Source organism: Polypterus senegalus, chromosome 7, assembly GCF_016835505.1.
Source record: "Polypterus senegalus isolate Bchr_013 chromosome 7, ASM1683550v1, whole genome shotgun sequence".
In the NCBI taxonomy this organism is placed as follows: Eukaryota; Metazoa; Chordata; class Cladistia; order Polypteriformes; family Polypteridae; genus Polypterus; species Polypterus senegalus.
The window spans coordinates 167,249,250-167,276,285 of NC_053160.1; the positions used below are offsets into that span (position 1 = coordinate 167,249,250).

General features: G+C 36.6%; 1 protein-coding gene across 1 annotated transcript in view; it reads left to right on the forward strand.

The window, feature by feature from the left end:
• The window catches only part of jak2b (Janus kinase 2b), a 137,193-nt gene that overhangs the window by 39,644 nt on the left and 70,513 nt on the right, over positions 1 to 27,036 (forward strand). Inside the window, exon 2 of the mRNA XM_039759557.1 lies at positions 335 to 401. The gene's annotated coding sequence lies outside the window, so the exon portion shown is untranslated. The remainder of the gene's footprint in view (positions 1 to 334; positions 402 to 27,036) is intronic.

The following is a 27,036-nucleotide window of genomic DNA, read 5'->3' on the forward strand; positions in this document are numbered from 1 at the left end:
TATTTTGGTTTCCAGTTACTAATAATAAATGTACTGGTAAATTTGATAAATTTAATCAAACACCTTTTGTAATAATAGTAATCACAGTAATTTATGTTGAAAATTTATTACCACGGTTGTTTTCTACTTTTTTTTTCTCAACTGATGGCAGTTCCATCTTGTAGAATACATATAATATCAGTGACATTTACATAATGAAATTTTTTTTAAAACTTGGATAAAATTTGATACAATAATCCTTGTTTGCAGTTAATATCCTGTAAAAATACTCATGAAACAAGATTTCTACTTCTCTTAACATCACAAATTTATATAATCTTTTTTAATGTTTCAGATATCCCAGTCATAGATGCAGCTTTAAACACTTGCTATCATTTTGTGCCAGTTCCTTTTTGGCAATGGTAAGTACCCCAATTAACATACCATATATATTTAATTTGGAAGCTTTCTGTTTATTTAAGTTCAGTGTATAACTAAAACTCTTACTCTTTAATGATTAGAAATAAAATAATGAAGTTGTTAATTGTATAATAATGTATACAGTTGCAATACACTACATTTTATGAGGATATCAGTGGCAGATGTAAATGTTTCAAAACAGACAACTGTATATAATGTATGATGTTTTTCCGAAGTGTATTAGGTTCAGTCTAACTATTCTGAAGAAACAACCACTTTATTCTCTTATAACATTCAATTTCTAGTTGATTAAATCAGATTGTCCATACAATGTTAAATTATATATTTTAATTCAAGGTTAAATAATACCTGCCATGACATAACCATGTAAAAAAAAACTAGATAAGGAGAAATTATGGATAACTGAATAGTTATTATAATATATTATTTGTAAATTGCAAAGTACATTTTTAATGCTAATCATTTTTTGGCTGTGTTTAAAAATATAGTGCTAATTAAACTTCGAGAAGACCACGAATTGGCCAGAGGAATTTTACTATGTCAACAAGGTGTAATCTGTCTGTTTTCATACCTGCTTATTTCTATTTAGGATGAACATGCCAGAGGCTGGATTTGCTTGGCTGTGTCACAGGACACAATTACTTGTACATATAAAGGCACATGTGGTTATATTTGGTCTAAATAGAACTTCTTGTCAGGTTAGCAGCATCTGCTTGGGCTATGAGCGATCCCAACAAAATATGCAGCATCTTACAATTATGTATAATAGCTCCTGGCAATCAGGCATGACTCTCCTTTTATATACATTCTTTATTTTTTAATATCTTTTTATATGTAAGTATTTATGTGCCCATTTCTCCATACAGAAAAAAATGCCACCCTCAGAGCAATTGCATTTTCGTAATAATTAACATTTGCCTGCTTAGAGCTATATATGTAGAATTTACATTTTGTTGACACCACATTCACAAACCTCCCCTCAAGGCACCCCAGCCATTCCATATGTTTGTTAATTTCTACCAAGGGCACAGTAAATTCAGAATAATGAAGCAACAGGGGCAGCTGTAGGCTCATGCCGGCCCTGGGCAGAGAAAAAATCGGTGGCCCCTTCACCTGCCAGTGTCAATATGGTATCTTATGCACGGTGTATGGCCACTTCTGTTGCGGACACTGCATACCCGCCTCGTGCTCATGACACAAGCATTTAACTTATGATAAAGTTCAGGATTGCTCCTTCCTGTGATGCAATGAAAGCTTCCTGAGCTGCCTTTGTCTTTCATTTCGAATAACCAGATTCATGTACTCGCAATCTCTTCATTTTGCTTAGAATGGGTATGCGAATGTCTTGTGTCCCCTATCTGACCAGATATTCACTATGACTATTGTGCTAACACTAATACTTTATTAAAACTAGGTGAAAAATTAACTTGTAAGATGACTCACCCACTTGCACTAGCTTCGCTTTAGCTGTCAGTTGTGTCGTTATTTTCTCTTTCTGTTTTATATTCAATATATATTGATGTGGCGGCCCCTGGGATTTGGCGGCCCTGTGCAGGTGCACAGTTTGCACATGCCTAAGGCCGCCCCTGTAAGCAAAAATTAGTCAAACCAGGTGAGCTAGTGATGCAAATTGACAAATAAATTAGTACATTGGATGTTAACCACAAATGCTGGGGCACCTCAAGGAGAGGCTGGGAACTGGTTGTGGTGGCACACTATAACAGACATGACATCATAGTTTTGTTATCAATAAGGCTATAATCAGTGACAAATAGCATACGAAGCCACGTTTTCAAGATGTGGCATTCTGTCTGTCATAAAGAAGTTTGAAGAAACTGGGTGAAGATGAATAGATGAAGACAGAAAAAACAGTGGAAGACCTAAAAATATGTGTGCATCTGATATACAGAGCTGGAAGCTCATTTCCTTAAAGGAAAGGGTCTGTACTTTTCAAGTTGAAGTTATTTCTTCACAATCTTGTCTTTTATTAGTTTCCCACATAAAACTGTGCTCTAAAGTGAAGCATATTTTATAAATTAGCAAAAAATAACTAGACTGCAGATGTAAATTTCTGCCTTTGTTCTGTAGACAACTAGACAATAGTAACTGAAAAATGCAGACTTAAGTTTGCTTATATTCTTTCACTATATGGAAACTTATTTATTTTGATAAGATGTTGTCTTCTGCTGCTAGATTGATAATGCATGCATGTGCTTCAATATTGAGGAGGAGTGTACAAAGCAATTCATTCATCTTCCTAACCCACTTAGATAGGGCAGGGACTTGGGGTATTTGGAGCCTATCCCAGCAAGCACTGGACACAAAGCAGGAACAACACCTGACCATACACATATTTGGACCACTTTAAAACACAATTCATCTAAATTTAGGTTGAAGATTAGAAAGTTGAGCACAGATATTTTTGCATTTTCACCGTGGTAGCACAGAGCTGTCATTCCTGCCATACTTATCGCTAGGCTGTACATGGAGTCTGCATGTTCTTGCTGTGTATTTGTGGATTAGTTGGTGTCAGTGATCTTACATACTCAGAAACAAGGTGCTGGGTTCTTTTATTACATTATCCTCAGCAAGAACAACTCATCATGAAAAAGGTTTGTGGAGCTGCAGTGTGCTCTCTAGCATACTTTGCCTTGTTCATTTTCTGAGTTTTTTATTGTGTGTATGCAGGACTTGCCACAGAAAAGTGGCACTTTCATTGTGTGCTCTGTCAGGGATTGGTTCTTCCCTTGTGCCCAAAGTGACACCCCATGACTATAATTGGATTAAAGTGACAGAAAGTGGATAGAGAGTAAATTTATATGAATATATTTTAGGTCTATCATATTTAGAAATACAATTTGTATATCATTTATGGAAAGAAAAAAATTAAAGGTTATGTCCAAGTTCAATCTCTGTGACAACAAAATAATGTTTCATATCATAGTTGAGGTTACTAAAGAAAGGCTCAATGCATACAGTTAGAACCCCTGAAAGAGTACTGTAGTGTTTATTGATCATTCAATTTGTTATAAAAAGAATTTGTATTCTGTTCTTTACTATTTGTTTTAAATATTTATTGCTTAAATCTGTACTTTTATACATATAAGCCTTATCTGATACAGTATACATATATTTTGAAGAGGTGTCAGTTTTGTGGACTTGTTTGTTTTCTTCCACTAAAAGAGGATGCATTATGCTTTCTCATTACCATAAACATGTTGGCAGAGCTGAACAGTTAGCTTTCAAATTGATGAATCACCCTCACCACTGGATTGCATCACCCTGACCAGAAACCAGTATAGCAGAGATATCAATTTAAACATAATATGACAATAGCGTGCCAGAGAACCAAGGAACTAAAGGCTGTTTTACATATGTTTTGGCTATACCTAATGCCATTGGAAGGAGGATGTATTTTTGTGGCTGTAAATGAATGCTTTTTTTTTTAGACAAAACTGACATTTTTTCCTCTTTGCTTTTCTTTTTTTATTATGAACTTCTGTACTTTTCAGTTATTCAATAACCATAGAAAGGTGATTTAAAATAAAATACTGCCCCACTATGTATGACAAGCTTGCTTATAATAGAAAGGCGTGTTGACCAGCTGGCTCAGATCTTATCCACACTCAGATCACAGCAAATGCTGTGATAGTACTTTTCTTGCTCAGATGTTGCTTTTTTAAGCAACCAATATGATAAAATTTATGCCTGTTAGCAAAAGATTTTGAAGTTTCTATTATCAGCATTGTGCAGCTTACTTTTGAAGCACTGCTAAACACACCCAGGTAAATTACCTGCGTGTCAGTTTCTGCTTCATGTAATGTGAAACAGTTTCCCATGTGTTTACATATTTTGAGTAGCTGAGCAACGGCAACATCAGGCAGATGGCATGTGATCTGATACATTATAGACAGCAGCTTCCAAAGCCCTAAAATGACTCCCTTGCTTGTAATGCTTTGTTTGATTTCATATTACTGAGGAAACATTTGGAGGTTAGAAAAATGTTTTAATAACAACTCGAGAGACTCAATGTTGGAAGAATTGATCATATTTTTAAAATGCAAAAAGCATTTGTAAAATTAGAATTTATAATATTGTTTACTTGAAATTCTGCTTTGGTCAGGCTAAAGGCTGTTTTCCACTATCACACTGATTTAGGACACATCAACTCCATGTTAAACCTGTCCTGGATTGGTTGTTATGAAGCTCAAAGTAGAGATTTCTGGCATATAACCACATAGGTGTACTGATGGAGGAATTTGTTTTATGTATTATTAATGCAGTGGAAAGAGACTTTTTATTTTTCAGTTAGTGTCCCACTGCTTTGAGTGATCTGATAAATTATAGATTTGATGTATTTGTATTTGTGATGTCTGAAATTTTAGTTCCTTTCAATACATTAAAAGAATTGAGATTTCACTGTTTCCTACTTCAATAGTTAAAGAAATGGCCACAGCCACTGTCTGTACTTTGTAATCACAATGCAAACAAGCAATCATCGTTGCTACACTGTCACTGTGAGATTTGCCAACTGCTCTTAATTTCTCTGCCATTTGTACAGGAACATCTGTAGTGATTACCTTCTTTGGCAAATACCCTCTTATGAAACTGGCTGGCCAGTCACCCAGCAATGTTTGTCCAGAGAAGAGGGAATCCTGCAGTTTTATTCTTCTGAGTGATCACAGGGCAGGCCAAGTGTAGTGATCTGGTACACATTAGGGAATCCATTCCCTGGCTCCCGATTCCCGGACATTTTCCATTCCCGGGAAACTGCTGTAATTCCCGGGAAACTGGGAACAGCCAAGTTCACATATATAGCGTGTAAAAATGTAAAAATCGATCAAGAAATAACAGAGTTATAGCTGAAAACTTAAGACTTCATTGACGTCTGTCAGACAACTACTTTGAACAGCAACTTGAAATTGCAATGCGTCAGTCTGTTGTATCTGCATTAGCTGTGCCAAGAAACTTACAATCACAGAATGATGACAAGAAACTGGATGCATCAGTAAAAGCTGAAATGGCGGTGTTTTAGAGCAACGGCAAGCGCAGGCGTTGTTTAGAACAAGTGTATCAGTATTTGATGACTGTGCTGCCTACTTCAGTGGAGGTAGAGCGTGCTTTCTCAGCGGCTGGCATACTCTGCACGAAATACGTTCTCGCCTGGACGATCGCACGCTGGACACGTTATGCTTTCTACACTCTTATTACCGCAGCTAACTAGATGAGGGGTGCCCACAGTTTTTCGGCTTGCAAGCTACTTTTAAAATGAGCAGGTCGAAATGATCTTCCTACATTAAAAAATATATAATTATATATATAATATATAATATATATATATATATACACTGTATATATTGTGGCAGTATGGGGCACAAGTGCTCCCTTGAACCCTCAGGGATGACTCCAAACACCAGGTAAAAGTCCAAGACCTTTTATTTTCTTTTAAGACAAATGTGCACCAAGCACCCTCCACACTACTCGTAAACAAGTAATTCACAATCACAATAAACACAATACTCTCCTCCTCGCCCAGAAACTTGCTCCTCTACCTCCCAGCTCAGCTCAGCGTCTGGACTGAGCCTTCGTCCATTTATAGCCCCTGACCCGGAGGTGTTCCTGTCCCAGCAGTCCACAGTTCCTTATTCCTTCCGGGTCAGGGCAATCAATCCAACACTTCAACCCGGGAGCACGACATTTCTTCTCGTCACGTGACCGTGACACACTCCCGGGTTGTACAGCACCACAGAGCCCATAAGCCCCCCCAAAGAGACTCATGGTGGTCCCCAGGGTATCCAGCAGGGCTGTGTATAAATACTACAAAGTCCATAAGTCCCTGCTGGACCTCGGGGCACGATGCTTCTGTTGGGAGAGCTCCTCCTGGTGGCCTGGGGGTGAGGACCGGCATGGGAAGCCGGCAGTCCTCCACAATATATATATATTATATTATATATATATATATATATATATATATATATATATATATATATATATATATATATATATATATATATATATATATATATATATATATATATATATATATTATATATATATACAGGTGCTGGTCATAAAATTAGAATATCATGACAAAGTTGATTTATTTCAGTAATTCCATTCAAAAAGTGAAACTTGTATATTAGATTCATTCATTACACACAGACTGATGTATTTTAAATGTTTATTTCTTTTAATTTTGATGATTATAACTGACAACTAATGAAAGTCCCAAATTCAGTATCTCGGAAAATTAGGATTAAGACCAATGCAAAAAAAGGATTTTTAGAAATGTTGGCCAACTGAAAGGTATGAACATGAAAAGTATGAGCATGTACAGCACTCAATATTTAGTTGGGGCTTCTTTGGCTTGGATTACTGCAGCAATGCGGCGTGGCATGGATTCGATCAGTATGTGGCACTGCTCAGGTGTTTTGAGAGCTCATGTTGCTCTGATAGTGGCCTTCAGCTCTTCTGAATAGCCTGGCCTATTGCATCTTCCTCTTCACAATACATGGGGTTAAGGTCAGGCGAATTTGCTGGCCAATCAAGAACCGGGATACCATGGTCCTTAAACCAGGTATTGGTAGCTTTGGCACTGTGTTTAGGTGCCAGGTCCTGTTGGAAAATGAAATCTGCATCTCCATAAATTTCGTCAGCAGCAGGAAGCATGAAGTGCTCTAAAACTTCCTGGTAGATGGCTGCGTTGACCTTGGACCTCAGAAAACACAATGGACCAACACCAGCAGATGACATGGCATCCCAAACCATCACTGACTGTGGAAACTTTACGCTGGACCTCAAGCAACGTGGATTCTGTGCCTCTCCTCTCTTCCTCCAGACTCTGGGACCTTGATTTCCAAAGGAAATGCTAAATTTACTTTCATCAGAGAACGTAACTTTGGACCACTCAGCAGCAGTCCAGTCCTTTTTGTCTTTTGCCCAGGCGAGACGCTTCTGACGCTGTCTCTTGTTCAAGAGTGGCTTGACACAAGGAATGCGACAGCTGAAACCCATGTCTTGTATACGTCTGTGCGTGATGGTTCTTGAAGCACTGACTCCAGCTGCAGTCCACTCTTTGTGAATCTCCCCCACAGTTTTGACCATTTAAAGGCTTTTGCAGGTGTTTTGAGTTAATTAGCTGATTAGAGTGTGGCACCAGGTGTCTTCAATATTGAGCCTTTTCACAATATTCAAATTTTCCGAGATACTGAATTTGGGACTTTCATTAGTTGTCAGTTATAATCATCAAAATTAAAAGAAATAAACATTTGAAATACATCAGTCTGTGTGTAATGAATGAATCTAATATACGTTTAACTTTTTGAATGAAATTACTGAAATAAATCAACTTTGTCATGATATTCTAATTTTATGACCAGCACCTGTATATACTGAGTATACTTTATATAGTACATAGCAAAATACCCGCGCTTCGCAGCGGAGAAGTAGTGTGTTAAAGAAGCAATGAAAAGAAAAGGAAACATTTTGAAAATAACGTAACCTGATTGTCAATGTAATTGTTTTGTCACTGTTGTGAGTGATGAGTGTTGTTGTCATATATATATATATATATATATATATATATATATATATATATATATATATATATATATATATATATATATATATATATATATATATTTACACACACACACATAAACATATATATATATACATACCTATACATATACACATATATACATACATATATATCTACATATATACACACATATACATACATACACACACATATATATACACACAACTACATATATATATATATACATACATATCTACATATATACACACACAGCTATTTCAGTATCAGTGCAATACGCTGTTTGTTAAAACGGTTGACTCCCGCTCTTACGTGCAATAACAAATCAAATCATTCAGTTGTCTTTGCTCATATGTCATTTTAGAGCTGGACGCCTGGCATCTTTTTGGCCACAAGTTCATTTCTGTTTGGTGTGAGGTTCTGTGTTGTGGAGATTCTCAGGATGGATTGCAGGTGCTCATCAGTGAGGCGACTCCTGTGTGCTGTTTTGTTAGTCTTTATCACTGAGAAGAGCTTCTCACACAGATATGTGCTACCAAACATGCACAAGGTTCGAGCCGCATGTAGACGGACTTTTTTTGTTCTTCAAAGTCACCAAAGCGCCGTGCAAACTCAGTGCGCAATAACTCTAGTAAGCGGTAAGTGTTCGGCAAGGCAGCTGAAGCGCTGCATTATGGGATCTGTAGTTAATTATGTTACCAGCGCTTCATATACCCGGGCTTTAATAACAATAATACAGTATATAAAATGATCTCGGGGCGGATATAATTACACGCTGGGCGGATGTGGCCCCGCCCTTGAGTTTGACACATATGGACTAAATAGAACTTGAAAAGATATATTTTTCAAATGTGATCGCAATTCAGATAGAGTTGACGCACTACAGCCTGCATGCCTCAATGAGTCATCCTCCCCTCGCTCTTACTTTTTTACCGTTCATCTAATGAATACACTGAGTATGGCTTTACCAAAACAATCATTGATGGCAAATAAAGTATCCATTATTCGAGTATGTAGATCGGTATATATATATATACATATATATATATACCCGCGTATCGCAGCGGAGAAGTAGTGTGTTAAAAAAGGTAGAAAAGAAAAGGGAACATTTTAAAAATAACGTAACATGACTGTCAATATACAGTATTTGTTTTGTGAGTGTTATTGAGTGTTGCTGTCATCAAATATTTGATTATCATTATTTCTTTCAATCAGGTTCGTATTTGTAGGATGTGTTGTGTTCAAGTTACATTCCGTGTTTGTCAATCGTTGTAAAGATGACAGGTTTCATTCATCGATTCGTTTCTTACTGCATCAATAAACAGCTCGTCTTCTTATTTATCTGAGACCTGACACACTGCATGCCCGTTTTTTTTTACACTGTCTTCCTTTAGCGGGACATTGACTTTTTCCACCGTGTGCTTTGTTTCCACAGTAGCTGCATTTATGAATATGCTTATCAGACGCTTCATATTTTTTGCTGCCTTTTCAATTGTGTAATTCGGTTTTGGTTCAGCGCTCTTTGGAACTGTTGCCTTTTATCTCTGCACTGCGTCAGTTCACGTGAGCCGCTCGGTGTACTTGCATCGAAGGTTCCCAGCTGTGCTGGTGCCATCTCGTGCTATGTCCATAGCTTTATTTAATGTTACCTTAGTCCTGGCACTTAAAACTTTCTCTCGCAGTTTCGCTGAGTTTGTGTCAAACACCACCCTGACCATTTCATCTTCCTCTCCATAAACACAGTCCTTCACCCGTGAATATTTACCCGTGGCAGTTTGCTATTGGATTGCCGCTGACGGATGGCCTTATATGGGCAGGCACTAAATTACAAACGCCAGCGGCAGCCTGTCTATGAACTTAATTTAAAGTGTAGGTTTACATCGTGCTTTGTTTCAAGTAGCAGAACTCATGAATATGGTTGTATATGTCACTCGCTCGCTTCTTATTGTTTCGCTGCCTTCTCAATTATATAATGCATGTTTTCTTGAGCGCTTTTTTGAGGTCTTCCTGGTTTTCTATGTACTGCGTGATTACGTGGGAGGCGTGATGATGTCACACGAAACTCCGCCCCCACGGCGTTGAAGCTCATCTCCATTACAGTAAATGGAGAAAAACTGCTTCCAGTTATGACCATTACGCGTAGAATTTCGATATAAAACCTGCCCAACTTTTGTAAGGAATGAACCTGCCAAATTTCAGCCTTCCACCCACACGGGAAGTTGGAGAATTAGTGATGAGTCAGTGAGTGAGTCAGTGAGTGAGTGAGTGAGTGAGGGCTTTGCCTTTTATTAGTATAGATAAATGTTGTCGTACCTTGCATAACTGAATAACCTTTATGGCACAATAACAATTCAATACATTTATGGATACTACAGTATTTGGATTTAATAATCTTCATGTGGGAAAAGGCTGACTTGCATAAATAAGTAGAGCCGAATAATGCAGTCAAGGAGCTTTTGAATTCAGCCAAGTGAAAAATGACGGCTGTCCGATTAACTGCGATTTTATTTCCCTCTCCTTTCTCTTTTTCATATCGCTTTTTGGATAGACGTCAGTTTCATGGTTTTTATGAACAGTTCGAAAGTGTCTTTCCACATTTTCCTTCTTTGGAATAGCAATGATAGATTGACAGATCAGACAAACGCACTTCGATTGTGACATTGTGAGAAAAAAAATCCTCTTCCAATTCCACCTCCAGCCCATATCCTCCCCAAAGCAATTTTTTTAAAATCCCTTCTTTAGTCGATATAAATTGGAAGCCTAACTAGATCACTTAGATAGCCAGAGTTTTGCAGTAGCTCACATGTTTGATCATGCGTGCGGGATGACCAGTGTGTTATAAGACAGGAGATCTCAGACTGGCTGCCCTGTATGTCAATCAAGTGGCAAATGCCATAGGGAGGATATATGATACACTAACGTTTAAAAAAAATTTTTTTGGAATGCAACGCGATCTACCAGCATTACCTTTGTGATCTACCGGTCAATCGCGATCAACGCATTGGGCACCCCTGAACTAGATACACGTACTTATATGACAGCATGAACTGCTTGTAGATAAGGTTAGTCTTTTATTGGTGTCAACATATTGCAGTAGTTTTATTAAAAATAAGTGTTGGTCGTTCTAAAACCGTTCAACTGTGAGATGCCCGTGCACTGTGTCATCCCCGGGAGCCCTGGGAATGACATGCAGGATTCCTGAATTCCCAGGAATGGATAAATCCGTCCAGGAATGGATTCCCTAGTACACATGTCTTTGCACATGCAAAAAATCGATTGCTCTCCTTCTTTTTTGCTTTCCATAACATGCATTGTTTATGTCATCACTCAATGCTGGATCATGCCTGGCTGAATAGTATAGGTGTGGCTTGTTATAACATTGGAAATAGATCCTAAATTAAAAGAACTGATGTACCGTACCTGTGAATTGACCAGTTGTTGCATCTGCTAAAGTGTAAAAACATTGTGCTGAAAGTCAGTGTTAAGGACTTTGATTAGATTCATTTTAAGCACTCCTCAGATGCAATTTGTTGCATCAAATAAAACTGTATTTAGAACAGGCATAATGAAGAACAGCAGTACAGTAACACATTTTTGTGTTTTATCATCTCTTATATACGCTGAAGTCTTATAGCTAATTAGGAAGTATTATGTTATTGAATACAGGAGGACTGATTATACAGTACTAGTGAAATGTGTTACATAAAAGGATTATCTCTTCGATAGCTTTGTGTTTCAGTTCTTAAACCGCATTGTATGTGAGGCATCACTGGTTTTGGTGATAATATCTTGTGACAAGGGGTCTCATTTCATTTCAGCTTGAAAAAAGAGTTGTTGGTTTAAGCTTTTAAGTGGTGTTTGAGTGTAAATATAAACAGAAACTACTGATTCTGTAAATCTCAGGTGGGGCAAAAGATGTTTGTTAGATAACCAAGCAGCTGTTCAGTGCGAATAGTTTATAAGATAATCAGCTAGTTTAGGAATGTCCCAGTTCTGTCTGCTTTCATGTATGTTCTTAGAAAACAAATCTTGAGTAGAGAAGGCAGTGATAAATATTTGAAAGAAATATTATTTGTTACATGTGTTAAGTAAGCGGAAAGAATTCATGTTTCTAATGAAAATTGCCATTTTATTCATATTTTGTTTTCAGATATTTAACTTTCTACACTCTCGAATCAGTTGTAAAACTAGATTCTAATTTTATTTAATTTACATATTATATTTTTAAAGAAATAGTGCTTGCTATTTTGGCATTTTGATCTAACCATAGAAACATTATGACTATAGAAATATTTCAAATAAGTTTCTGATACGTCAATTTGTAGTTAAAATCAGAAATAAACAGTTGCTTCCTTCTGGACAACCACAAACATACAACATGAAGCCAGCTATTTATCTCTGCAAATCACAGAGTTAGGCCTTGTGCTTTGGTCATACTTACAGTAGGAAGACACTGGCAAAGTTCAAGATGAATTCCAGGGCTTAATGCTAATTCTGCCGCCTGCAGTCAAAACTGTCATCTCACCTTAATCACATTTTACTGGAGTGTTTTACTTTAAAGATGTATCTATCATTTGACCTCATTTTGTGTTTTTAATTAATCAGTCAATTAATTAATTAATTAAATAATATATTTATAAATTTTATTTGAAGAAAGTATCATTCAATACAATCAAGACTTACCGTATAGAAAATCATAAAATCAGACACCGACTTATATGCCCGTTCAAAAATACGACACTTTATTTATTTATCTTTTTTACATCTGCTTGCTTTCTCCATTCTTGCACCAGTTTCTCAGACACATCAAATTTTTTGCAGTGCAGTTACCAATTTCTATAGCCACTTCAACAATGTTTAATTTTAAACCAGCTTCATATTTTCTACGATCCATTGTAGATAAGGGATGCTTCTTACGATAAAGGTGTATGAGGGTGTGAGATACAAAAAACACTAAGCAGTGCAAACGTCGCTTCAGAATAGTTTAGGTATTACCGTGTGGTCACGTAGGCACAATACATAGAAAAAAAGTAGTGTGGTAAAGAAAATTACAATCAATTTCTCCTTCTCCACTTTAAGCCCATATGGGAGTCTTCCAAACAGCTGTTAATGGTTTAGGAGTGATTGTGACACCAAGGCTCTCTTACAAGCATTCAAAGATTTTTCTCCAGAATGATGTTAATTAGTTGCACGTCCAAAACATGTGGCCCCATTGAAGCTGGAGCTAGATTGCAACGTTCACAGGTTGAATCTTGGCCTGGATACATTTTCGACAATTTAAACCTAGATAAATGTGCTCGATTAAAGATTTTAAGTTGAATGATTGAATTTTATTGCACATATGGAGCTAAAGTGTATTATATGCATGGCTGCTTTTCACTGCTTCCCCATCATACCATGGGATCTTTAAAAGAAGGAAAGGACTTTAAAATGTCTCTATTATAAAAAAAAAAATCTTGGAGAGAAACAGTAGGGCGACGATACGTGATCTTCACATTAAGGTCACAGGAGACACTTAAAAGACCTGCAAGACTAAAGAGATTGGCCACGGAGCATCTTGCGGGGACCTTAAACATTAGACTGACCCAGGACCGTCTCGCGATGACGTAGAACATGAGATTCTTGCAAGACACGCCCTACTTACAAATAAATAAGAGCAAGGGCAGTCAGCAAACACACTCAGTCGTAATTTGGCTTTGAGCACACAGAAATCCAGGGCTCTCCGCGCATATAAGGGCAATACGTTATAAATGAAGCGTAGATGACAAAGTGAAGAAGAAAGCAGCCTGGAGAAAAGAGACTCAAAAGCGTTGGAGAGACAAAAAAGAAAAAGAATAATCTAGGTGCAAATTCAGAAAATAAGGAAAATAATTATCAGCCTGGAACAAGTGGAATTGAAAAAAAAGCACGTCCAATTGGGATTTTTGCATTATACACATGCAGACCAGGTCAGAGATTATGAAAGTAATGATAAGTAATTATCAGCCCGGAACAAGTGGAATTGAAAAAAAAGCATGTCCAGTCCGGATGTTGGCGCTATACACAGGCAGAGCAGGTTAGAGATTATGAAAGCAGTGGAATTCGAAAGGCTAAAAAAAAAAAATAGCACGATACATATGTGGAGAAAGTTAAAGAATATGAAATTAGGAAAATTAGAATGTATAAAGAAAAGAACGTAAAAATCGCAGGAGTGCAAACAAACGGAAATTATTACTCAAAAAAGGGAAAATAATCACCACGGACCAGGTGTCATTAAAAAAAAAAGCAGGATAAAGCGAGGTCAGAAATAAAATACAGAGTAGAAAACAAAGTAAAATGACATAAAAAGGTTAAAAAACAAGGGGGGGCAAACAGGGGGTTAGAGATAATGACAACTGGAATTCAAAAGACTCAAAAAAAACAAGCGCGAAACACATACAGAGCAAGATACAGAATATGAAAACAGAAAAAAATGATAGTGTCAAAAAAAAGTAAACATTAACGCAAAGAAAGAGAAATTATTACTCGGAGAAATAACGAAAAGGCAAATAGAGATCGAATGTATGGACATAAATGATATGTCAGAAGTACTATGTAAATATTGTATGGCTTTGAAGTTTAAGTCAAGAGAATTTCAAAAACGGAGTTTACCTCACATGCATTTATTGGTTACTTTGCAGAAAAATTATTAACTGCTGATGATGTCGATCGTTTTGTCTGTGCTGAAATTCCAAACAGAGAAAGCTATCCTGAATTATGGTACAAAGTCTTTAAACACATGTCTCACTGACCTCATTAAAAAGATTCAGCACATTGGGACTCGAAAGATTCCAAATATTGTTTTTACAGAAAAAAAAAACCTTGAAAGTGTGTATCCTGAAAAACAAAAACGGGGGTTGGCGAGCAAAGCTAGCAGGGGGCGAAGCCCCCTAGTTTTTAAATATTATTGAGATGTTGTCTGAGTCTTCAAGACTGATCAGTACTTCATCTGGAATAGAATTGGGTGGGAGGGGAGGAAAATTGGGCAGGTTCCTTTTAAAAAAGTTTCTGATTTGAAAGTGGTGGAAAAAGTGTGTGATGAGAAGTTAAATTTGAAGCATAATTGTTTATAAGATGCAAAGACATCTATATACACATATCTAGGTGTTTTAATCCCAAACGTTTTCTAAAGGTTAAATACTGTGTGGGTTTGAGAGGGTTGAAAAAGGTGGTTGTCCTTTAGATGTGGGGCACAGCGCAGGGCATACAGTATAAAGAAATACAGTAGGATTTTATTTCTGTTGCAGATCCTGCTTGTGTATGTTCATCAATCTGTGCTAATACTTAAGCTCATTTGGAGGAATAAATGATTTAAAAGGGTTATTGGTGCTTCAATATTCTGGCCAGCACACAGGCCTCCTTTAAATGATCTTAATTTGTTTATTTATTGCTCCTTATATATGGTTTAAACATTAAAGTACCCAGTGTTGTCTTTGGATGATAAGTAGGTGCTTTATTATTTATTATTTAAAAAGTACACCTAGTAAAAGCTTGGTAATTAGTTTTTATTTTTTTTGCATTGTGAATTCTTCACATAGGCTATATTCTAAACAGAGCTATCCTACAAATATAGTTCATAAAAAAAAGTTTGATAATACTTTTGCTTGTTGAAGTGAAACAAAAACAAAGGTGGATGCAGTTTTTTGCTTTATTTTTATAGATTGAAAACTGGCATCTCTTTCTCCTGTTTAATTGTGTGTTAGTGCAGTTTTAGTTGGTTCATTTTGTGTGTTAGGGGATTATGCAGTGGGACTGTTGCCTTTTCTCTAGGGCTGCTTCCTAACCTGTTCCCGGTGTTGGCAGAATAGGCACCAGGCCCCATGAGCCTGAACTGGATTCAGTAGGTTTAGGATGTTATGTCATTTTTGCAAAGTTTGCCAATTTTTCTTTGGCATCATTTAAGGATAACCAGCCTGTCATATGGATAACCTGCAAATAGCACATAGAGGGAAACCCAGGCTGATCAGTATAATCTAAATTTAAAAAGATGCATGGCAGCAATATAAATTCAAGCAATGTTATGTATGGTCTGCAGTAATTAAAAATAAAAAAATAGAAAGTAAATTCGTTAAAATATCTAAAGCGATGGGCTAAAATTTGTGTTGTCAAAGAGATTTTGAATTTTATTCATGTTCTCTATTTTTGTAAAGGAGGTGGATTTTAAGTCTTAACATTACATTAGTCTATGGTAGGCTTTTTATACTTTGTATACCCTTGACAGTGAAGTCCTGAACATAGTAGACACATTCCTGTAACAGGTGAGTCCGTGACTGATATAAATCAAGCACTAAACCAAAAATGCTTTGGTTTATAATGTAATACTTCTCTAGCCATCAAGCCACACTACTCTATAGCACATGGAAATATATGGCATGTTAACAACAGGCCTGACTTTTTTTCAATATATTTACAATGAAAATTATTTGTGCTGTTTTCAATGGAGGGCTTTATATACAGGATAAGAAAATATATACAAGAGACTAGTTCTGTACTAAAGATTATATTTAATTTGAAAAGTTCTAGATGTTAACAAAACAGCTCTAACATCTGAGCAGTCTGCATTTGCCTGAAGTGAGATAAGACGATAAAGTCCAAAATTTTGCTGAGTTGTGCTTGACAGCAAGCATTCTGGCTTGCACGATAGGGGCCTCATGAACATCCTGCTGGTCAAGATAAAGTCAAGAATAGCACTGATCAACTGACTCCTAACTTAAGGCTTTGGAATAAACAAAGTGGAAAAGGGCATGGAGTATGATGTCACATAGTACGAAATTGTGAATAGGAAATTGTGCATTTTTTCCATATTAAATGTAACACTTTTCTTTCCTGATATAATTTTAAAGTTTAAGAATCATGAATTGATTTTGTATATGGTAGCAAACCAATCAAATAGACTGTAAACTAAAAGTGCAAGAGTTAAGGCTGTCTGTGTGGAGTCTGCATATTCTCTTTGTCTTTGATTTACTCCCACATTCCAAAGACATGCATGTTAAGTTGGTTGGCTGCGTACAACTGTGCATTAGTATTTGTCTGACTGTACTGTGTGATGAGCTGATGCTCTATCTGGTGTTGGTTTCTACACCTTTAGCGCCCTGGGCTCAAATTCCAGACCATTTTTTATGCTGTCCTTATGTTCATGTGGGTTTTCTTCAAGTGCTTCACATTTCCTCCCACATCCTAAAGAATCTCAAATCAGGTTAATTTGTGACTCTGTTCTAGGCTCATATAAATAGTAGGGCTGAGGTTGTCTCTCCATAACCCTGCATTTGTAAAAGAGAGTTCAGAAGATGACTGGAATGGTTGGATGACAATTTTAAATTATGTCAGCAGTCACTTGAATTAAGAGGGCAACTGACAGATAACAGCAAGTCAAAAAACCAAAGCGAACATCAGGACCAGGAGAACAACTATCACTAACCAAAGATAAGTATTGCGTGACAAAATTAAAGTCAAGAGGATGGCAGAGAGTTCAAAAACTAGAGAAACAAAACAAAGAAAATTTTCAAATAGTTTTAAAAGTTTAGGAAACTGTGTAGTCAGATGAGAAAGTATACCCCTAGATGACCTTTTTAATGCTATTATAAAACAAATTTTACACACTTTTGCAATAAATTAAATTATCAAATTTCAAAATTTCCCCCAGAGACAAGTAAAACTCTACCTATCAGTGTTTATTTTTTTTACAAAAAGTGTTAAAAAATGTAAAGTTTTCCAACTTTTAAAGTATTTAACTAATCCCTTACTGCATCTGAATACTATGCCATACATGTTGTTTCTAATATTTTTTATTTTTAAAATGGAAATTTATGACTAATTTTGAGTATCTTATCTCTAACAAAACTAATTATGTAGGATAAGTCACCCTAGAAAGTTAAAAATTACAGTATAATGTATAGTAGAATGCAGTCATTTTAGATTTAGTGTTCTTAAATGTAAAGTTATTTGCAGAATCTGACAAACACTTCGTTTATTGCTATATGCTATGTTGAACATCGACATTTTGAAATAGTAAGCAAACATTTACTTAGCTTATTGGTTCCCACTCTGGAAGTTTGTCTATAGATCTGTACTCGTAATGTTTAAACTTAATTGGAAAATGCATGTTTTCTCTATTGCATTTTAGGTCAGCTACACTTGTAATTAATTGATATCAAATTGTATTTACTGCTTATCAACTTTTACTGCAGATCTACTCTCATATACATTGCTCAAAAAATAAAGGAACACTTTGAAAACAAATCAGATCTCAATGGGAAAAAGAAAATCATGCTGGATATCTATACAAATGTGGACTGGGTAATGTGTGAGGAATGAAAGGATGCCACATCGTTTGATGGAAATGAAAATTATCAACCTACAGAGGGCTGAATTCAAAGTCACCCTGAAAACCAAAGTGAAAACATTATGCGACAAGCTATTCTATTTTTTGCCAAAATTTAATTTCAGCAACTCAAAATCGTATTCAATAGTTTGTATGTTCCCCACATGCTTGTATGCATGCCTGACAACTTGGGGGGGCGGGGGCATGCTCCTAATGTGACGAAGGATGGTGTCTTGGGGGGAATCTCCTCCTAGATCTGGACCAGGGCATCACTGAACTCCTGGACAGTCTGAGGTGCAACCTGGTGGTGTCGCATGGACCAAAACATAACGTCCCAGAGGTGTTCTATTGGATTTAGGTTATTAGAGCAAGGGGGCCAGTCAGTGGTATCGATTCCTTCATCCTCCAGGAACTGCCTGCATACTCGCCACATGAGGCTGGGGATTGTCGTGCACCAGGAAGAACACAGGACCCACTGCACCACCATAGGGTCTGACAATGGGTCCAAGGATTACATCCCGATACCTAATGGCAGTCAAGGTGTTGTTGTCTAGCCTGTAGAGGTCTGTGCGTCCCTCCATGGATATTCCTCCCCAGACCATCACTGACCCACCACCAAACTGGTGGTCATAATGAACGATGTTACAGGCAGCATAACATTCTCCACGGCTTCTTCAGTCCCTTTCACGTCTGTCACATATGCTTAGGGTGAACCTGCTCTCATCTGTGAAAAGCAGAGGGCGCCAATCGTGAACCTGCCAGTTCTGGTATTCTATGGCAAATGCCAATCAGGGTGCCGGGTCATGAGCATAGGGCCCTCTAGAGGACGTCGGACCCTCAGGCCACCCTCACGAAGCCTGTTTCTGATTGATTGGTCAGAGACATTCACACCAGTGGCCTGCTGGAGGTTATTTTTTAGGGCTCTGGCAGTGCTCACCCTGTTCCTCTTTGCCCAAAGGAGCAGATACCGGTCTGTCCTGCTGATGGGTTAAGGACCTTCTCTGCCCTGTCCAGCTCTCTTAGAGTAACTGCTTGTCTCCTGGAATCTCCTCCATGCCCTTGAGACTGTGCTGGGAGACACAGCAATGTGTTTGGCAATGGCATGTATTGATGTGCCATCCTGGAGAAGTTGAACTATCTGTGCCACCTCTGTAGGCTCCAGGTATTGCCTCATGCTACCAGTAGTGACACTGACCGTAGCCAAATGCAAAACTAGTGAAAACAGTCAGAAAAGATGAGGAGGGAAAAATTTCAGTGGCCTCCACTTGGTAGGCCATTCCTATTTTGGGGGTCTTCTCATTGTTGCCCCTCTAGTGCACCTGTTGTTAATTTCATTAACACCACAGCAGCTGAAACTGATTAACAACCCCCTCTGCTACTTAACTAACAAGATCAATATCCCAGAAGCTTCATTGTCTTGATACTGTACTCTGAATAAAAAGTGTTCCTTTAGTTATTTTGAGTAGTATACTTTTTGCCTATATCCTAGAATTGATTTACTATGTTTTGTATTATGTATTTAAATCTTTTTTTTTTGCATACCTCTGAAAGGCTCTGTAAAATGAAGCAAAGCAATGTAGTCTGATGGATTACAAACATATGTCCATGTAGTGTAATGAATTAAGTTAGTGACCCACTTAAATTTTTTCTTGAGGATAGCTTTCAGGTTTTTTTATAGTCCCATTGTAAGTGGACAGGCTCAGAAGACTTCAATATTCACATTCATTTAATCAGACTCCCTTTCACACTCTTTTTCTAATATGTCTAAATTACAGAATGATTAATGGAAACTATTCAAGTAATGGTATCGTCATCAATGTCAGCTTTCTTCCTGTTTATTTATTTATTAAAACTAAAGTTTGAGTAGCATATTCATTCTTAATAATAAATTAGGTCTTCTGATATGCCCAGCTGACATACAGTTGACTTCACAAACAACTTCCAGTCCTTTTTCTCTGTCCAGTGGTCATCAGTATGTCACGATTTTAAAACAATCATTTCTTGATCTAGTGTTCTTGCCATGTGCCCTGCGCTGCCCAGATAGTCTCTGGCTGTTTGCAACCACAAAGTTGGATGAAGTGTGTTCAATGAATGGTGATAAAATTGGTGGATACTTAATTAAATGCTGGCAGTTGAGGCAAAAGATGTACACCATCTTCAAAAAATACACACATACATGGCATTGATGACTGGAAAGTCTTTAGCAATGTCATTGTGAATAGACTAAGGCCACCAGAGAGAAGCATTGCCTCTCACAACTGAAAGTGCTCCATGTGCATATACTCTGGGGAACCATTGTTTTTTACTTCTTTAAACATTTCATCTTTTTGGATGCCTTTTACACTGTTAAATCAGTGTTAAGTAGTAATGTGGTTTTTGCCCAGTACGCCTAGCTGTTACCTGAGTTAAACTGCCATGTGTGCTTTTCTTTCAATGATCCGTATGCTGCACATGACTTACACTGATTACTGCATTAAAAGAAATATGTGTCGTACATGGGCTGGACAAAATATGTAGGTCAGTTCTTGTTGTTTGTTTATACAGTCCAAGAAACAAAACAAATCTCTGACAATTTTTGGAATTTTACGTATTACTGGCCATACTGCTATTTTTTGTGAAAAAGAGGACATCTCTGGAGAAAAAGATTTATGGTCACCCTATATCTACACTCCATTTATTTATTATTTTTCAAATTGAAGGAACTCTGATTGTTCTGTGAAAAAGAAAAACAAGCACTCCTAAACAGATTTACGTACATCTATGTGACTTTTTGTTCTTTTCTTTATAGATTATGCTGCTCTAAGACACCACTTAGGCTATGTGCCCAATTCAAGTACCTATTAAAGGGGAATACAGTTGGGAGCAGGAGAATGCGGGTAGGAGAGAGCACAAAATGGAATGGTATTTTATCAGGAGCAGAGTTGAAAAATCATTACTGTGCAGATCTCTACCCTTCTGACTTTATGAAAAAACTATTAGAATTGGATTTTTTTTAAACAATTTTGCAGATTTAGGTGATTGTGAGGAGCTAACATTTAATGTGTGAAATTGAGCACATCTTCTATGTTATGAATGAGGTGAACATTTTAGGTATGAATCATGGAGACCACTTTCTAAATTGGATATGATAGTGGTTGCATTTTATAGACACAGTGAATGTGTGGCATGAGCACTTCACAGGTGAAGGCAGTTTACTTGGTCTTGGACTGCTTGCTTTATGCCTATATCACTTGAAAAAAATCATGCAAACCTGCTGTTCATGAAGAGTTACATATTCAAATATCAGCAGCCAAAGTCCAAGGAAGCCAGCTGGTAGAATAGACCTGTTTTTAAAAGAAAACATACAAATAGTTATAAACACACCTTTTCTTTTAGCCTGTGTTAAATTGTATCCTTGAAATACTTAAGTTAACATAAGATTTTTGAAGCATTTTAAGAAGTGATATTTTGTACAAAATGTAGTGTTTATCCAGTACTTTCAGTACACAATCATCATGATTCATGCCAGCACTAGCAGATTTGTTCTAAGCACATAATATGCAAAGTTCATTCTGCTAAGAATGCCTCATCATTCATATCTGCATGCAGCAACGCATTTGGACAATTGGTGATCAATTTCAAACAAACTTGCTGCATCCTTTCGCATTGTGACAAATGCAGTCTCTCACTCTAAAATTATTATAAATTCTTTTGTTTATCAGCACTGAAAATAATTATGGTGGTTTATTGTGTAAATAAATGTACTAATGCATTACAGATTTATGTCATATCTTTATGCATGTAATTTATATATCAATGACGTGAAGTACAGTATATCATACAGGCAGTATGGTGGCACAGTGGTTATCACTGCTGCCTTTCTTTTCTAGGATTTTGGTTTAAAATCTTGGACTGGGGTCACCTTCAGTGGGTAGTTTATATTGGTTCACCCTCTCTGCCTGATTCCTCCCAGTACTCTGTTTTTCGTTTCAGGTCTCAAAGACATGCATGTTAGTTTAGCTGGTGACTCCAAACCAGCTCTGTATGAGTGAGTGTCTGAAGTGTGTGAGTGTGTACTGTGATTGATGGACTAGCACCCCTATGATTGCTTCCTATCTTGCTACTATTGCTACAAGAATGAGCTTTAACTTAACACATTGGAAAAGAAGGATAGAGAATTGATGTATAGTATAGACAATTTCACATTTAAATGTAGACCTTGCCTGGAAAATTTAGAAATTATTTGTTTTTTTTTCTTTTGGTGTGTTTTTTGAAAGCATATGCTCTGAAAGCCATTATGTGGTAATCAGAACTGAAGTATTTTTGGTGCAGAATTACTTACAGTATAAGCTATCACATATTTCATCACTAAGCCAAGCAGATACCATATCAGCATATAATTTTGTTTTTATGAGTAAGCAATCTTATATCAAAAGCATCTCATAACCTACTATGTATCATAGCTTTTTTTTATTAAATTCTATCATGTTATTTTTTAATATTTTTACATTTAATTGTTCTGCATGAAACATTTGTTTTAAAAAAATAAACACTTGTGTAGTTTTACATTACAAAAATAACATTTCAGTTTTACTAGATTTACATCGGGCGGCACAGTGGGTAGCGCTGCTGCCTCGCAGTTAGGAGACCTGGGTTCACTTCCCGGGTCCTCCTTGCATGGAGTTTGCATGTTCTCCCCGTGTCTGTGTGGGTTTCCTCCGGGTGCTCCAGCTTCCTCCCAAAGTCCAAAGACATGCAGGTTAGGTGCATTGGCGATCCGAAATTGTCCCTAGTGTGTGCTCTCTTTTAAAAATATGGCAGGATAATAGAAAATTTTACAGGAAGTGATTCTGAGATATTTAGAAATCAGCTTTAGATATCTCACAATTAATAGAAGGTCAATTTGAGATATTTTGAAATGCATAGGAAGTTATTTTGGGATATCTCAAAATATATTTAAATTATCTTGAAATGCATTAGAGGTATCTCAAAATGTCTTTCAAATATGCTAAGATAAAGAGGAACTGCATCTCTAGGCAAGTTTCAGATATCTAAAAAACTAAGCTGCATTTTAAGATATACTAAAAGTAATTCAGAGATATATCTGGATGTTAATTCTTCTTTTCCTAACATGTTCTTTGGACTAAAGACTTTTTTTATTTGCTAAAATATGCAGAAAGTGAAACGTTAAAAGAATATAAGATAAGAAAAATGTACAATTACTTTAATATACATTAGTGTGTAATATTTCTCATATTACAAGGCAGACCTAAAAATTTTAAATGCATGAGCAAATCAAACAAGGAAAATGTGAAAAAACAAGATTCCACTACTTGTGCCTGGCTCACCTTTAGGTGAGTCTTTAGGCACCTTCATTATAAATTTCTGTAGACGTGCAACCAAAGGATTTTAAAGTTAGATACACTTTGTTTTTTAATATGTCAACATTTTTTGTGATGTAAAGACTTCTATACTTAATACAGAAATAATCATATTTAGAGGTGGAGGCTTAGGTTGTTTCCAGGGCCAAACTTTAAAAGCCCTTGCAGTTTATAGGATATGCACTATAACAACCTGAGAATTATGGGGACTTTTTTCAGACTTAATTTTTTTTTTAGTTTTTTCAGAGTGGTTGGAATCTGAAGGTTAGTAACATATTTACATCACTTGACAATCTCCTGTTCAGAACCTTTCAGTTTTGTTGCGTGTCTTTGATGTGTATCACCTGATACTTTAAAGTGCCTCCTACATTTTTTAGTGAAAAATGAATCCATTCAGTAATATTTCACTGGTGCTGTATGCCAGTCACAGGGCACTTGTTGTTGCGGTCTGAAAGAGAACAAATAGATGACTGATCAAAATCCATAGTACTTTGTGGGATAAAGCATATGGATATTTCTAATCATTAGTTTTTATACCGCAGTTCTATCTAGATCAGAGGTTCCCTTTGTATTGTGCACCTTAATCTGTCTGGCACCTACCCTCCTTACAGACTTGTTTTTCACACCTCAAACCATACCAAGCAGCACATCAATCACAACTCTTTATCTCATAGGCCTCTATGCATCCTTAATGCAGAGTCTGCCTACTTTTCAGTAACATGACCCTGACATTAACTTTTAGTAGAAAAATGTGTTGTTTTCACTGGAAATAAAGAAGGCTAAAGAGCCAATGGTAGCAAAATGTGACCTACTGTATAGTAACCCTCTAAGACTGGTCCTTTCAGTACATGATATATCATCTCAATTGTGTATGCTTTATGTATTAGACATTTCATCTGTATGATTCATACAGCACTGAGCCTCTAATAATCCATTCTTGGTGTTGGTGGATGGTTAGTAGTTTACTCTAGACATCCACTACAACATCTGATGCCAAAGACTATCCTTTAGAGCTCTCAAAGAAAACCTGCCAAAAACAGAGTAAAATGACTTTAAAGTATTAAATTACAACAAGTGTATTATATATCTATACACAGAGACTATAAGCCTGTTTGTGCTGAATATGAACAACAGAAATAATGATGTCTGCATGACACCTTACACTGTATGCCAGGCTTACAGAAAAGTGAAGTATCTTCCTATAGAAGTTAACTCAAACTATGTAGCCATTGCAAACTGTCATTTTTGTTTTACTGTTGATGTTCTTAGCCAGGAGTTTTCAAGTTCAGGCCTTCCCCCAAAGCTTCTCTCAATTGGAGCTATAGGTTTTTTCCAAACAAATTTCTTATGTTAACTGGCCTCCTCCATTAATTAAGTGTGCTAGTATTTCTCAGTTTCTATGTTTTCATGTTGCCAGTGAGTGCAATTTTGTTTCTAAATTGATTTCTTAATCAAAAAATGTAGACAGGGAGAGATGAAGGAAATGATCTAAAAATACATTAAACTAATGCCTGTCTGCCTCACTCACCTTTCCTAGTATGTCAGTTATCTTGCAGTGTAAGTGTTTTGGTCTACCCACTTGCCCACTTCAAAAACATCCTAAAGAGGTCTTTCTTTTATTTTCTAAGCCTGCGCCCCTCTATCTGGACTCTCAGACCTACCCATACTCAACTGTGAGTTCCAAACTCAAATACATACTAATAGGTAGCTGCCTTTTCCCTCCAGTCTGAAGTTAAACTCTGCATTAAGGGGAGTCTTCTAACATAAATTTACGAATCCATCTCGGGCCCAATTTAAGACTGTTGAGTATCTAACACTCACGTCTTTGGGCTTGTGGAGGGGAAATCCATGCAGACAAAAGAGAGTATATAAACTCCAGATGGACAATTCAAACCCATTTTGTAATTTCTTGAATATTTAATCTTTTACTTTCATTACAATATTCTCAAGGCACTCTTGAAATAAATTATTGAAATTCTTCTTCCTAAATAACCTAATGACTCAAGACTTGATGGGTTTATTTTTTGAGCCATTTTTTATTTGTAATGTGATGGGCATAAAGGAAAACACCTTTTTGGATATCATATTTTTCTACCGGTCCTGTTCTGCATTTTACCCCACCAAATACACCTCATTCTTTCTTCATTTTTTTCTTTCAGATTTACCCTGTCAGTGTTCCTCTCTCCAATACTTGGAAGCAAATGAAATGTTTTCATTGGAACAGGGAACTATAGCTTGTTATTTCAGTCATTTAATATTTCAAAAATATCATCAAGTTGAAATTTGAAGGTCTTAAGGTGGCACACGGATATACTATGTGGTGACTTGTTCCACGTTTATGAAAATTCTCTTGAGTGCAGAAGTATTTGCAATATATATGGTATTACATCTCAGCTTATTTTAGGTTTTAAAAGTTAATATTAAGTCAAAAAAATTTTGCTGACCACAAAGCTGTTATGTGCTTTTACACAAGAATTTCTTTAAATATCGTGATGATTGCTGAATGCTGATGTAGTTCGTGTTCATCTTTTGTGTCAATCTTATGATAAATAAGCTACACTTCTGTTGAAGTACCATTTCAGAGAACTGAACACAGGGCCCCTGATTTCCTGTTTAACTGCAAAAATATCAACTTTACTTGATAATATTGCACAACACATGTTTTGATGCTCAGAAAAAACATTGAAAAGGGTAGACAGGAAAGCAAAAAGCCAAACAGATTGTATAAATGGAGGTATTTTAGGTGATTGCAACACTTTTGAAAAGGGAGCAAACAACGACCTGCAGTAAGTGTCCCAAAAAATGAAAAGTGCAGTGGGAAATTTTACTTCAAGGTTTTGATTTCCTATAAATGCTGAGAGGTAAATGGTTCAAAGTGACAGTGCTTTCCTTTACAGCTTCCTATTTCCTTTGAAATGCATAATTCCAAAAATACTTGTGAAAATAAGTCCAAGGCTGCTTTCCAGGTTTTATGAGTCACTTCAAGAGCGTATTTATTGGAAAGTTTTAAGCATTTATGCGAGTGGTAAAAGTGTACGTGACATGATATGTGATATCTGTTTTTAATGGTACTTAAGGGATACTCATTGAAGAAGTAAATACATCCAGAATTGTAACCAATACTGAATTAAAGGCCTGAATATTTTGTTATTACAAGTTATAGAGTGTAGATTGATGGGCAAAATTAAATCTAGAATACAGTAAGGTGCGTAGAAAGTGAAGGGGTCTAAATGCTTTCTTTTCTGTTATTCCTTATTTTTGCCTTATACAATTTTTTTTATTAGGAGTTTGTTAATTTTCACATACCCCTCAGGGTCAGAGCACAGGGTCAGCAACTGTACAGAGCCACTGGAGCAAGT